This window comes from Mesoplodon densirostris, chromosome 2 (genome assembly GCF_025265405.1).
Source record: "Mesoplodon densirostris isolate mMesDen1 chromosome 2, mMesDen1 primary haplotype, whole genome shotgun sequence".
Taxonomy (NCBI): domain Eukaryota; kingdom Metazoa; phylum Chordata; class Mammalia; order Artiodactyla; family Ziphiidae; genus Mesoplodon; species Mesoplodon densirostris.
Window position 1 is genome coordinate 61131524 of NC_082662.1, and position 12635 is coordinate 61144158.

Sequence of the window (12635 nt, forward strand, 5' to 3'; positions counted from 1 at the left end):
ATATATGTATACGTATAGCTGATTCACTTTGTTCTACAGCAGAAACTAACACAACAATGTAAAGCAATTATACTCCAATAAAGATGTTAAAAGAAAAAAATTAAAATTAAAAAAACCAAACAAAACAATGTGACTTACTGTGAACATCTGTTTTCCCTTTGGGGTTCTGGAGTCCGAGTAGTTGAGCTAGTTGTGCAGGTGGTACCTGCTTAAGTGACTGACTAACCTAACCCCCAATAAAAACCTTGAACTCAAGGCTGGATGAGTTTCCCTGGTGGGCAACACTGCACTTGTATTGCCATGCATCATTGCTGGGAGATTTAAGTGCATCTTGGTGTGACTACTAGAAGGCAACCCTTGGAAGCTTGTGCCTGGGTTCTCCCAGACTTCATCCCATGTGCCTCTTCTCTTTTCTGGTTTTATCTGTATCCTTTCACTGTAATAAACCATAACCCTGAATGTACCAGCTTCTCGGTCCTGTGACTCCTCCTGGTGAATTACTGAACCTGCAGGTAGTCTTGCAGACCCCTGGCACAGTCCTTTCAGGACATAGCTCTCTTTGTTTAGGAGGAAGTCTTGAAAGTCGTTTGGTATACAAAAGAGACGCTGAGTATATGAGTATAAAGACAACAGAAAGCCTTACAGACTACATAAGAAAATGGAAGGAATGTGTTTCTGAGAGAGGGATAGAAGAGGAAAGAAAGAGAAGTGAGTGATAGAAAAAAGAGAAGGAAGGCAAATGACAGTAAAATGGCATGAGGGTGATATACTCCCTGGGATGAAGTGGCCATGAAAAAAAAAATTCTGATGGGAAAGCCAAAGGAAAATTTAAGCCCAGGGAAATCTAACCTGCAATTGAAAAGATTTCCTTTATTAAAATGTCAACCCTTACTTGATGTCCTCAGATACTCAACAAAGTCAACTCTACTCATGAATGAATGGGATTTTTGTAAAAATTGAGTGAAGTTTTTTGTCTGGAGTGATAGAGTTCAAAATAAAGACAGTAGCTAGGACAATAAAATGTTTAAAACTGATCAAATGGTCAGTGCAGCCCTGAGATCATTATTATTACTTTTCCTCAATAATTCATTAAAAAAAATCAGGGCTTTTGATTTTCAAGTGGCATGGAATGAGGAGGGGCTTAAATTGATCTCATCTCATTGTCAAGAGTTAGGTAGAGCCTAAATTATATCTAAGTCGCATCTGTATCACAAACGAATGGTCTAATTGCCTGTGAAGAAAAAAGGGGTATTGAAAATTATTATCTCCTTGACAGGCAACTTTCTTGTTTGAATTTCCTATGTAAATTGGCCAGTCAAGTTCCCTATGAACCAGATTCTGTGTCTGAGACTTGCTTGCAGAAGGTTTATTAAGGAGTGCTGTCAGCAAAATTTTGTGTTTCCTCACTTAAGTGGGGAGAGGACAGGGAAAGCAGGATTGGGAAGAAAGAGGATATGAACTGGGTACAGTGGCAACAGTGGCCCCAGCCAGTCCCACAGGATGCTGTGGAGCTAGAATGCCCTTAAGAGATGTCCTGAACAGAGGTGAGAAACCAAGTCTTTGTATCCTTACATAGATCATTGGATCCAAGCTGTCTATAGGGAGGAAGAATACCCTTGTGCAAACCAGCTTCTTGGCAAAGGGCAGCTCCTGGGGAGAGGCTCATTTGTGAGCTTCAGTGGGCAAGCACCCCCTGCAGCTGTGATCATGAATGCCTCCATCTTGAAGAGGAGGATCTGGGATCAAAGTTTAGCAAGTTTATGAGTCCTACTATTTACCTGTGACTGCTATTGTTGAGGCTAAAGAAATTGTTGAGCCACGCCGCCTGCTGTAATGATGCTCATAGCCCAATAGGGGGAGATAGGTATGTAAAAACGAAGACAAATAAATGACAGCAATTAAAAAATGGTGTACATGCTAATAGAAAGATGTGTGAAAGGCATAGAAGTAAAGGAAAGGTGGAATACCACATGATTCAGCAGTACTACTCCTAGATATCTACCTACGGAAAATGAAGAAAACATATGTCCTTGCAAATAATCTTATGTGAATGTTTGTTCGTAGCAGTAGTGGCTAGGAACATGGCAGATAGAAATGAAGGTAAATATTAATGAATAAAAAGAGGTCAGTGGATTGTTCTGTAAGGAGTCAGCTGATCACTTAGGGGTAACAGTTAAAATGGAGTGCTTTACTCATTTGACAAGCATGTATTGAGTATCCAATTTATGCCATGCAGAAGCCAGATTGCACTGCTTATGTGTATTAATTACATTGTATGAGCTCTGTGACAGTTATATAGCCTGAAAAATATACAGATGTATATAAGATTAGACTTTTAAAAATAGGGAACAAAATGGACAAATCACCAAACACACAGGTGCACCCTCTGATTGAACAGCTCAGAGAACTACAAATATTTGAAAAGATATGTGAAAATAAAGGAAAACTTTATTTTAAATGAAGTCAGGAATCCCTGAAAGGAGAGCTCTCATGCATATACCACTTTTTGTAGTCTGCATAACCAATGGGAAGAAGGAAGATAAGAATTATTTTAAAAGGTCTGTTTGTGTAGAATTCTTTGTATAAAATTCTCTTGGTCTCAACTTCCTATCCATGATGATTAGAACGTTACTTTCCTTCTGGTAGGGAGGACAGTTTTCTTATGAGAATTTCATCTCCTGAGTTTAAGAGAAGGAAGAAAGATCCACCACACCCCTCCACTTTTCCCAACAACTATGCACTAACCACCACCTGCAGCCAACAACCAACTGCCACAACCTCTAACTCTTGTTCTTCTCCAATCAACTTTTATCCCAAACAACCCTACCCAATTTCCCCCTACAACCTGCTAAAAGCTGACTTTCCCTTTGTCTCTTTGGACATGCCTATGATTCACCATAGCTTGCCTGTCTGGATTTGCAACTCTCTGCTCTTCTTAAATTTTGCTGATAAAATAACTGGATATTTTATTTTTTAGGTTGACAGATGGAATGCTTGAAAGGCAATGCTACTCTCACAGAGTTTCATACCTTTTTTTGAAAAGCTAACAGTTTCTTTTTGTTTAATTAACCATGGGTCAGCACCTGGCTATCTAGCACCTTTCAATAGCAAGATCAGCCACTTTGAATATTTTGAATTCATTAAGAAAGTTGAGGCTTCCATTTGCACACTATTTAAGAATAACACAGGCTTTAAAAATTACATTAAAAATGGTTTCATTTTAGGGAATGCTTTTGGTTTTTTAACTATAGCCTTTTATAAATTTAGTTCAGAAGGAATGTGGGTATTTTTTTCAATTAGTATTTTAAAGCAGATACTATGTTTTTTTTTTACAACTTTATTGGAGTATAATTGCTTCACAATGGTGTGTTAGTTTCTGCTTTATAACAGAGTGAATCAGTTATACATATACATCTGTTCCCATATCCCTTCCCTCTTTCATCTCCCTCCCTCCCACCCTCATATCCCACCCCTCCAGGGGCTCACAAAGCAGATCTGATCTCCCTGTGCTATGCGGCTGTAAAGCAGATACTATGTTTTTAACTTTTTACTAACTTCTGTCCCTTAGGGCAAAGTGCTTCTCACTGATCGTGGGTAGAGTCTAGTCTGGAGTGTGTTTTCCTGTCCTTCTGCCTTCTTGTTTTCTCATCAGTACATAGCTAAAAGAATACTTACTGCTAAATATTATATAGAAAGAATTTTCATAAATTTTATACAACTTTAACCACAAACATTAATATTTCACCATCTCTACTCTCCTCACATCCAGTAAAGGTAATGAATACAGCTCAGGTCCTACTGGATTAAGGGTGATTGTGGAACATCTGAACAGGGATGTTTAGTAAGCAGTTGAATATTTAGGATTTATACTCTCTGACAATCAGGAGAGTATAGGAAAACATTTGAGGATCATTGGTTTATGACGAGCACAAGCTATGTATATGGCTGGCCTGATTACTGACTGGGAATGTAGAGCATATGGAAGAATATGACTATAATGTAACAGATAGATACAGATATCAATCTAGGTGTGTCTATATGTAGACATAAAAAATAGAGAAAAAATAAGGGGGTCAATCAAAGAGGATGATGAAATGTTTGGTTTTCAGACCTCTGCCATGTACATTTATGGACTGATCTCATTAAAACCCATAGCTTTGACCACCACTTACACACTGATACCTGAGCTCTGGTAGCAGTGACACAATCCTGTTACCAAATGCAAGCTCATGTGCCCGATATACAGTAAGGCCAAACAAACCAAAACGTTGGAGTTTGGAGCTGAGGAAGGTTTATTGCAGGGTCATGCAAGGAGATGGGTGGCTTGAGTCCAGAAAACCCCCGAACTCCTCAAAGGGTTTCAGCAAAGCACTTTTAAAGGCAAAGCAGGGGAGGGGCTTGGTTATTTGTTGCATACTTCTTGGTGTCAGAATCCTTTGTTCCTGTAGCTGTCCACATAGGTCGGGTCATGATGTTCCTGTAATCCTCCAACAAAACAAATATGATTCTCTGTTCTGCAACTTTTTCTGTCTGTATGAATGGACTCTTAAAGGTCAGAGCCCTGAGAATAGGCTGGCTATCCTATATATTTCAAGCTATAGGCAACATTCTTTTACAAATGTGCAGAACTGGCATGAATAAGCATGGGAACAGAACAGATCTAATATGGAGTCAGATTTGTTCTTCCCTATTATAATCCCCCTGTTATAGTTACAGAATAAAGAGGTGGCCTAATGAAATAAAGTGACTACACCCAAGTGATATAGGGAAACAATGAAATGACATCTTTCCATTTCTTTTTATTCTCACTGTCCATCCCCTACACAATATGTTTAGGTTATAAGTTACTTAGTCATAACTAGGTTACTGCAGTAGGCTTTTATCTGTGACCATTCTCCGGAAAGCTATTAGATTACTGTTTCTAAACAACGTTTTTTATTCTGTTGTTTCCTTGCTCAAACACATTCACTTGCTTTCCATTCCCTACAGAATCAAGTCCAAAATCTCTAGCTTGGCATTCACGGCCCCTAGTAAGACACCAACTAGCATTTGTAACCTTTTTTTCAGTTGATTTAGCAGAAATTAAGCACCTCTTATTTAATACTGTTGACTAATAGCTGTAGAGATCTGCATAAAGAAGTTTTATTTCTAGCCTCACAGATCTTTAAAAAAGTTGAGAATATTGACATTGTCCTTATCACAATGAGGATGAAACAAATTCATCCTCATTGTGATAAGTATTAGGAAAGAGGAAATATAAGGTGATAGAGCATACATATCCTGAGGATCTAATCTGGAGGGCAGGAAATTCCCTGTATTGTCATTGTTTTTAAGGGCTAGTTGTCTCTTCAGTAGGAGTTAGCCAAACCACAATGAAGAGAATGATGGTTTGGGGTCAAAGTTCAGATGACTAAATTTTAGAGAACAAAGTTGAGACAGAAAAAGTCAAAGAAGCTGAGGCTTGAGATAGAAGCAGTACTAGGAGCCAGGAGGGCCGCCTAAACCAGGATTAGAGTTTGGAATTTTAGAGCAATGGAAAGTCACTGCAGAGATTTAAGCTTTGTAGGCAATTGATCAAAATGGCTTCTAAAATGATACTTTGTAAGTGTGGAAAGCTGGAAGGAGGCTCTCTGGAGGCCTGATTGTTAAGATTTTTAAGGAATCTGATTCTTTGTTACCCATCATTACATTTTTGGAAATAGAGATGGAAAGAAATTAAATGGATTTTAAAAATCTATTTTGAAAGGAGAATTGGCAGGATTCTGTTATTGATTGTGTGTGTCTTCCTTGTTGTACTTTGATCATTTACATTTCCTTACTTGATCTCATACTTTTTATGCTGGCTAGAGAGAGATTTCCAGCAGAACTAAGAAAATGGACTAAATGATTTATGCTTTTGTTTTTCTTCCTACTTTCATATTTGGGGTCTAGGTTGATAATCTTGATTAATCAGAATATCACTCTGATAGGCTGAGTTCTAAAGGAAGGTAGGTCTCCATATATGTCACATACACTCCCAGACATTAATCAATTAAAAAAATTCCATTTTGTGGTTTTCAAAAGGTACCTTCACCAGTATTTTACACACTTACAGTTTAATTTCAGGGGACATCAGATTAGAGCATAGGCAATCTGTTCCACCCACTGTTAACAGAAACAATACAAAACTGGCATTTCAGGGATACCAGGTTAAAAATATTGTAAGAAAAATGGCTTTAAAACAAAGAAGGATGAATACATCTAGACATGATAAACACCTACTTTAGCTAAGTGATCTTTCATTTTGTTGTTCATGAATATATTTAATATTATATACTGTTCAGATATTAACATGAAAGATCCATAATCTATGTGTACTAATGATGCATGGAAACTATTAAGGTTTCTCATGAGCACAGGAAATACTATCAGCACCCTTCACTGTGAAAAATGACATTTCCATTCTCAGAAGTGTTATACCTTACAATAGATACATCTGACACGTACTTGAATGGGTTAAAGTGTTGGATCAAGTTCAGCAGGTAGTATCCTGGTGCCTGCTCTGAATTCTGTGGGATTATACAGAGACATTTGGCTTTCTTTTTCATAATTGCTCTGCAGTTCATTGACTTTTTGTACAGTAGAAGGAGCTATTTAGAATGTGAGTGGTCCTGAGCCTACATCTGAGAAATTTTCTGCATATTAATATGAGTCTCTTTTCAGGAAAAAAAAATAACCTTGACTTTTTGAATCATACCTATTGAGGAAGACTATGGATCATGAATTGCTAACCAATTCATATTAATAAACCGTGTGCTGACACAAATCATATTCATTTGCATAAGCTTCTTCTCTCTGTAGCCCATGAAATTAACATTGCTTAATGGCTGGAAATAAGATCACCTTTGGCTATACCAGTTATACTCTCATCTTGAAAGGAAAAGATAAAGGGGTCTTGACTCAGTAGGCAGAAAACTGCTTTAAATTACAAGTACTTTCATTAGACAACCAGTGTGAGCCCGTGACAAAAGCAGTGTCATCTCTAGATGAGTGTAGGATTCTAGGGCAAATCATAGAATAAAAAGCCTTTTTCTACTTAGTTCCTTGACCATCATTTCATTCAATGAATTTTTTATTGAACGCCTACTTATGTGCTAGTTATTGCAATAGTTCCCAGGCCCTGCCTTCAAAGGCATCACAGTTTATAGTGTGAAAGCAGTACCCAACTTTGTCCTAGAGGCTTTGGGAAAATTGTCACAGAGAAGGCGACATTCATGTTGGGCTATGAAGAATGAGTAGGAATTCTCAGGTTTAGAAGGAGAAGAACAGTGTAGGCAGAAGAATGCACGTGCTATGAAAGTATTTTGAAGAAAGAGCAAGAAGTTAAGTGATGCAGAGCTGGCTACATACTTTTCAAAGCTCAGTTGCAAAATGAAAATGTGGGGTTGTTTGATTTAAAGAAAATCAGTAAAAAAAATGTTATTAAAGGTTTCTTCCACAGTTTTTCTCTTGACTTGTCATGGTGTTTTGTATTTGCTACTTAATGTTGTCCTAAGTAAAATAATTAAAAATTTTAACTGCTATCATGAATTTTTCCATTCATCTTTATATTGTGCAATGCCAGTTTTAAATGCAAATATTTAACTCATATGTGGAATCACCAAAATTACACAATTCTTTCAAAGAAAATACATGCATCTATATTTTGTTCTTATCACAACAATGGAAATGCCACAGAAAACTAACTCAGCTATTTTACATCTTGATCTATGCATGTTCTACCACTACTCTCAACCTTCAGCTTACCGAGCAGTAAAAGGGAATAAAAGGAAACTATAGGTTTTCCTGTCTCTTCTTTCTACATGATCATGTTCAGTAGGTAGCTTGTTAATATAGGGAAATAACATGCATAAGAAAGCATATGATAGGATTTCTTGATTGTTTGTGCTTTTTAGAATGCCACTGCCTTCTTTTTGCATTTAAAGTGAGTGCTTGTTCAAAGTGTCGTGTCAGACTCTCAAGGCTATCATAAACCCACTTACTTAGTTTTAGTTGTAACACGCATACCTTGTATTTGCTTTGAGTCCTACTGAACTCCCACACATTGTGTGTTCCCTGGAATTCTGTGCTCATGGGAGCATCACAAATGCTGTTTGTGGAGACAGAAGCAAAGAACTGCAGACATGCATACTGTGTGTACCTCCTCTGTTCATGCACATGTTCTGTTGTTCCACTGGCCTTCACTTATAAAACAGATGTTGAAAGATAGAATTATTAGGAATTTCAAGAAGGCAACGACAGAGCATTAAACCAAAAGAGGGGCCCCTCTGAGAACAGGACCCTGTGCGAATGCAAAGGTTGAACAACCATGAAGCTGGCTATGATGTGATAGCTATAGAGTACATGGAATAGAAAGAGATTATGTTGGAAATTCATTTGGGCCCAGATTATAAATTAGCATGTATGCAAAACTGTGAATTTTGGAATTGATACTGTTTCATATAAGGAACCAAAACATTTGTATGTATAGCAGTACTATATCATATTTAGGTTTACAAAACTAACCCTGGAGGCAGTGTGCAAAATGTATTGGGACGGTGGCAGAGATGTTGGGGGACTGAATGCTGCCAGTGGCAGAAAGACTGTGAGATGAAGGACATGGATGACAGTTCTGAGAGACAGAATCCTTAAAATTTGGTTACTGCATTCAGGAAATGAGGGAGGGGGAGGGGAATGTGAACAAAACTGACTTCTGAAGTAAGCTTAGCTCTAACCTTTCAGCCTGCAAATCACACCTTTCAGCTCCAAGTCTCCTAAATTATAATCAATAAATGTGCAGCATTATATGTATTTCCCTCCTTTTAAAATCTTGAAAAATTGGTGACAAATGCTTCTATTATATAGCAGATCTCATTTATTGACAATCCCCTATGCTCTGCTCATGTGTTGTAACTGAGCTCATTGGAACCTTTTAAAATGGGTGGATCAAGAATGCTACTGTGAAAGGGGGAAAGTGACAGGGGGTGGTGGTGGTGGTCGTGGAATGAACTGGGAGACTGGGATTGACATGTATACACTAATATGTATAAAATAGATAACTAATAACCTGCTGTATAAAAAAATAAATGAAATAAAATAAAATGGGTGGATCAAGAATGCTATCGTGAAGGGGGGAAAGTGGTGGTGGTGGTAGTGGGATGAATTGGGAGATTGGGATTGACATGTATACACTAATATGTATAAAATAGATAACTAATAAGAACCTGCTGTATAAAAAATAAATTAAATTAAATTAAAAAATTTAAAAAAAAAGAATGCTATTGTGACTCTGAGCTTTTAATAGGTGGAACACATATTTTACACCAAGCATAATGACCTGGCCATATTACAAAAACCAGAAAATATACTATGCATGCAAAGCAAGACTTGAAATCCCATTGTTTCATATAGTTTACTGATAATTAGGAACTCAATTATCAAGACATTTCAAATAAGAAAATCCGTTTCATATTTGAGTCAGTGATTAAGAATGAGAAATATGAATGATATTGCCCTTCCAGCTGCCAGGATCAGCTCTCTCCTAGCTGGAATGGGTGAGATGTGTTAATTACTCAGTTGGTAGTTTACTTCAAAGAAGGTGTTAATTGAAAAGGGTGACGTACTCAACTTTTCATTTTATTAGCCAAGATGCTTTCCTGGGACTTTCTTTGTTGCTGCTTTTTAGTTGAAAGCATTCTTTAAAATGTTATCTTTTATTGTACAGATATTTTTATTAACTTTTAAAAAAATTGGCAATATATCTCCTGTAAGGACAATGGTTTTCAACCCTGGCTGCATATTAGAATCACCTCGGGAGGTGCATCACAATGTACTTTTGGCCCTACCTAGGCCAATTAAATTAGAATTTCTGGGAGAGAGTCCCAGGCATCTGTGTTTTTTAAAAAGCTTCCCAGGTGATTCTAAAGTATAATCTGGGTTAAAAACAACTATGATGGTTTTTTTCAGATTCTCAGAGACACAATTTTCATTCCAGTTCAAAGCATATGAAAGAAATAAAAGTGGGGAAAAATTGTTTCAATCAGAGGTGGAAATAATTCAACCAGTAAAGGAAACAAAGGTTTTTTTTTGTTGTTGTTATTTCCTTTGTGTGTGTGTGTGTGTGTGTGTTTGTGTTTCCAAATAAAAGAATTAACAAACGTGTTTCTTTAATAATGGTTGATCTGGTCAAAGATAACAATAATATTTTAAAGGGCATTAATCACCTGATATCTCAATTTCATTATATTCCTATTAAAACATGGAGTTTTATTTCTTTTCTATTTTCTTTGCATAGAACCTTACTTAATTGTCTTTAGGAATACTAGTTTAGAACATATAAGAACACCATTTTCCAAAACCTTATATTCTCCTTTTATTATTATTGAGCTGTTTCTAGAATTCTCCTTATTGTTCAGATACATTTTAAAAGGCATAAACATGGAAATTACTATTTTCCTAAGGATGATTTTAACAGTATAGTAGTCAGGTTTTGCTGCAATAATACTACATGACTAGCAACCTCCCCAAATCTCAGTAGCTTATATCAACAAATTTTTATTCTTCTCACTCATGGACCTGTGAGTTATGTGCAGTTCTGCTGATCTTGGCTGAGTTAGGCTGGACTTAGCTCTAGGCTGCAGGTCAGGTCTGGGTCTGCTTCACATGTCTCCTTTTGTGGCTAAATCAGGGGCAGAGGAGAACTGGGACATGCTCCTCATAGAGCCAATCACAGGGGTCAGGAGAGAAAGTGGAAACACATGATGCCTCTTAAGCCCTCAGAAACGGACACAGTGTCCCTTCTGCCCTCATCCATCTGCAAAGAAATTTGCTTGGCTAGGCCTGACATCAGTCTGTAAGGGAAATATACTCCAACTACAGGGAGGCCTTGCAAAGTCACATGGTAAAGAGTTTGATGTGTAATTTTATTAAAGAATTGGGAACAGTAATCCAATCCATCCCAAACACATGGTTTGCCCTTAAGAAGTTATTTAGATGTATCAAAAGTAATTTCAAATGAATGTGAAACACAGAGTCCAAAAGGTGATTATTCTGGGGTAATGGGCTGTGATCATGCCTGGAATATCAGTAAAGTTGAGAGTAGGGTAGACAACTTAAAGAAGGTGTTAGAGGCACAGATCCACTGGTGCCTCAAAACCCAGTTCTGCCATACATTTCAGTGATGTTAAAGCAGTTTTCTTAGTCTTTCTGGATCAATTTTCCTCAACTGTAAAAAATACCTAAGAATACTTACCCTACTTATGAGGAAAATCTAAGACAATATACTTGAACACACTTGGCAAAACTAAAATACAATTAAAAAAAAGAAGTTTGATATAATTATCAGTTTTACTTAGTTATTTCAAAGTTCCAATTTGAAATTACTTGTAATTATATAATTGAGAGTGCCATATTTTTCCTCAAACTTGTTTCAAGTGTGACAGATGAAGAAGCTCTGACAAGGTCACAAAAACTCCATGATCCCTAAAGCAGAGGTCACAAACTTGTGGCCCATGGGTTTGGTTTGGCACACACAATATTTTGCAAACATCTTTCTTTATTGCAAATGCTAAGAAATTATGAAGTTCCTCATTAAAATAAAAATTTCCAGCTTCTTTTGAAATATCAGAATATTAAGCCCCTAATATTAACCTACTTTCCCACATGACAACAATCTTCCACAGCTACTTCTTTAGGGGTATATGCTTTCCAGTTTCCCACATTTCTTATCACCTCCTACTGTATTATACCCACTCACTTAACTTAATTATTTCCATTGTCTTCTTGACCTTTTAAACAGGGCTAATATTAAATATGTTTAGCTGCTAGAGCCAATCAATCAGAAAGGACACCAGTTAGTATAGAGTGCTGAAGCAGGGTCCTAGGGCACATCTTTTGTGATGCCAGATAGGAACCCTTTAGGTGGTTATGTGGGAAGATTCAGGGGTTCCTGGGGATGGGGCTCTGGTGGCTGTGGTGATGAGAACACTCTAGGGGCTCAGAGTAGGAGTCTTTATCAAATGTTAAAAAAGTATTTTAACATTTTAATGACAAGCATGCCTCTATTTTACATAGCTCTGAATATCAGTCCTATTGTAAAATTTTCGTTTCTATCCTAGAAGGCAAGGATATGGATTAGGAATAGGAATTATTGAGAACCTAAGTTCAGAAAACTTGACTAAGTTCCTTGGGAGTAAGGCTAGAGTATAGAAGATCAAAAGAAATAGTTGCTTATTCTGAAAAAGCTGTTTATCTCTCCTATTATGCCAATGTTATTCTGTTGTCTGTCTTAGGATAGTCCTTCAGTCATTCATTAGGTGAGCTTCTTCTTGGATCTGAGAACTCCTTGGCTTTCCTATGACTGGTTCATCTCAGCCTAGCTCCTCTTGCTGTTAAGAGTTTGGGTGATGTCAGTGAGGAGCAGATGCTTGGGAAACTGCTGGACAGCTTTTCATCTTTTAGAAATAAGGTAGCACTGATTTATGGTGTCTCTTAATGAAATATAATGGGTTTAGCATTGAAAGTTATAGCTCCTTTATGAAGGTCTCTATAAAATATCCATTTTTGGTTTATAAGGTTTTTAATCTCATCATCCCCCAAAAAGGTAAGTGTGCTATTTC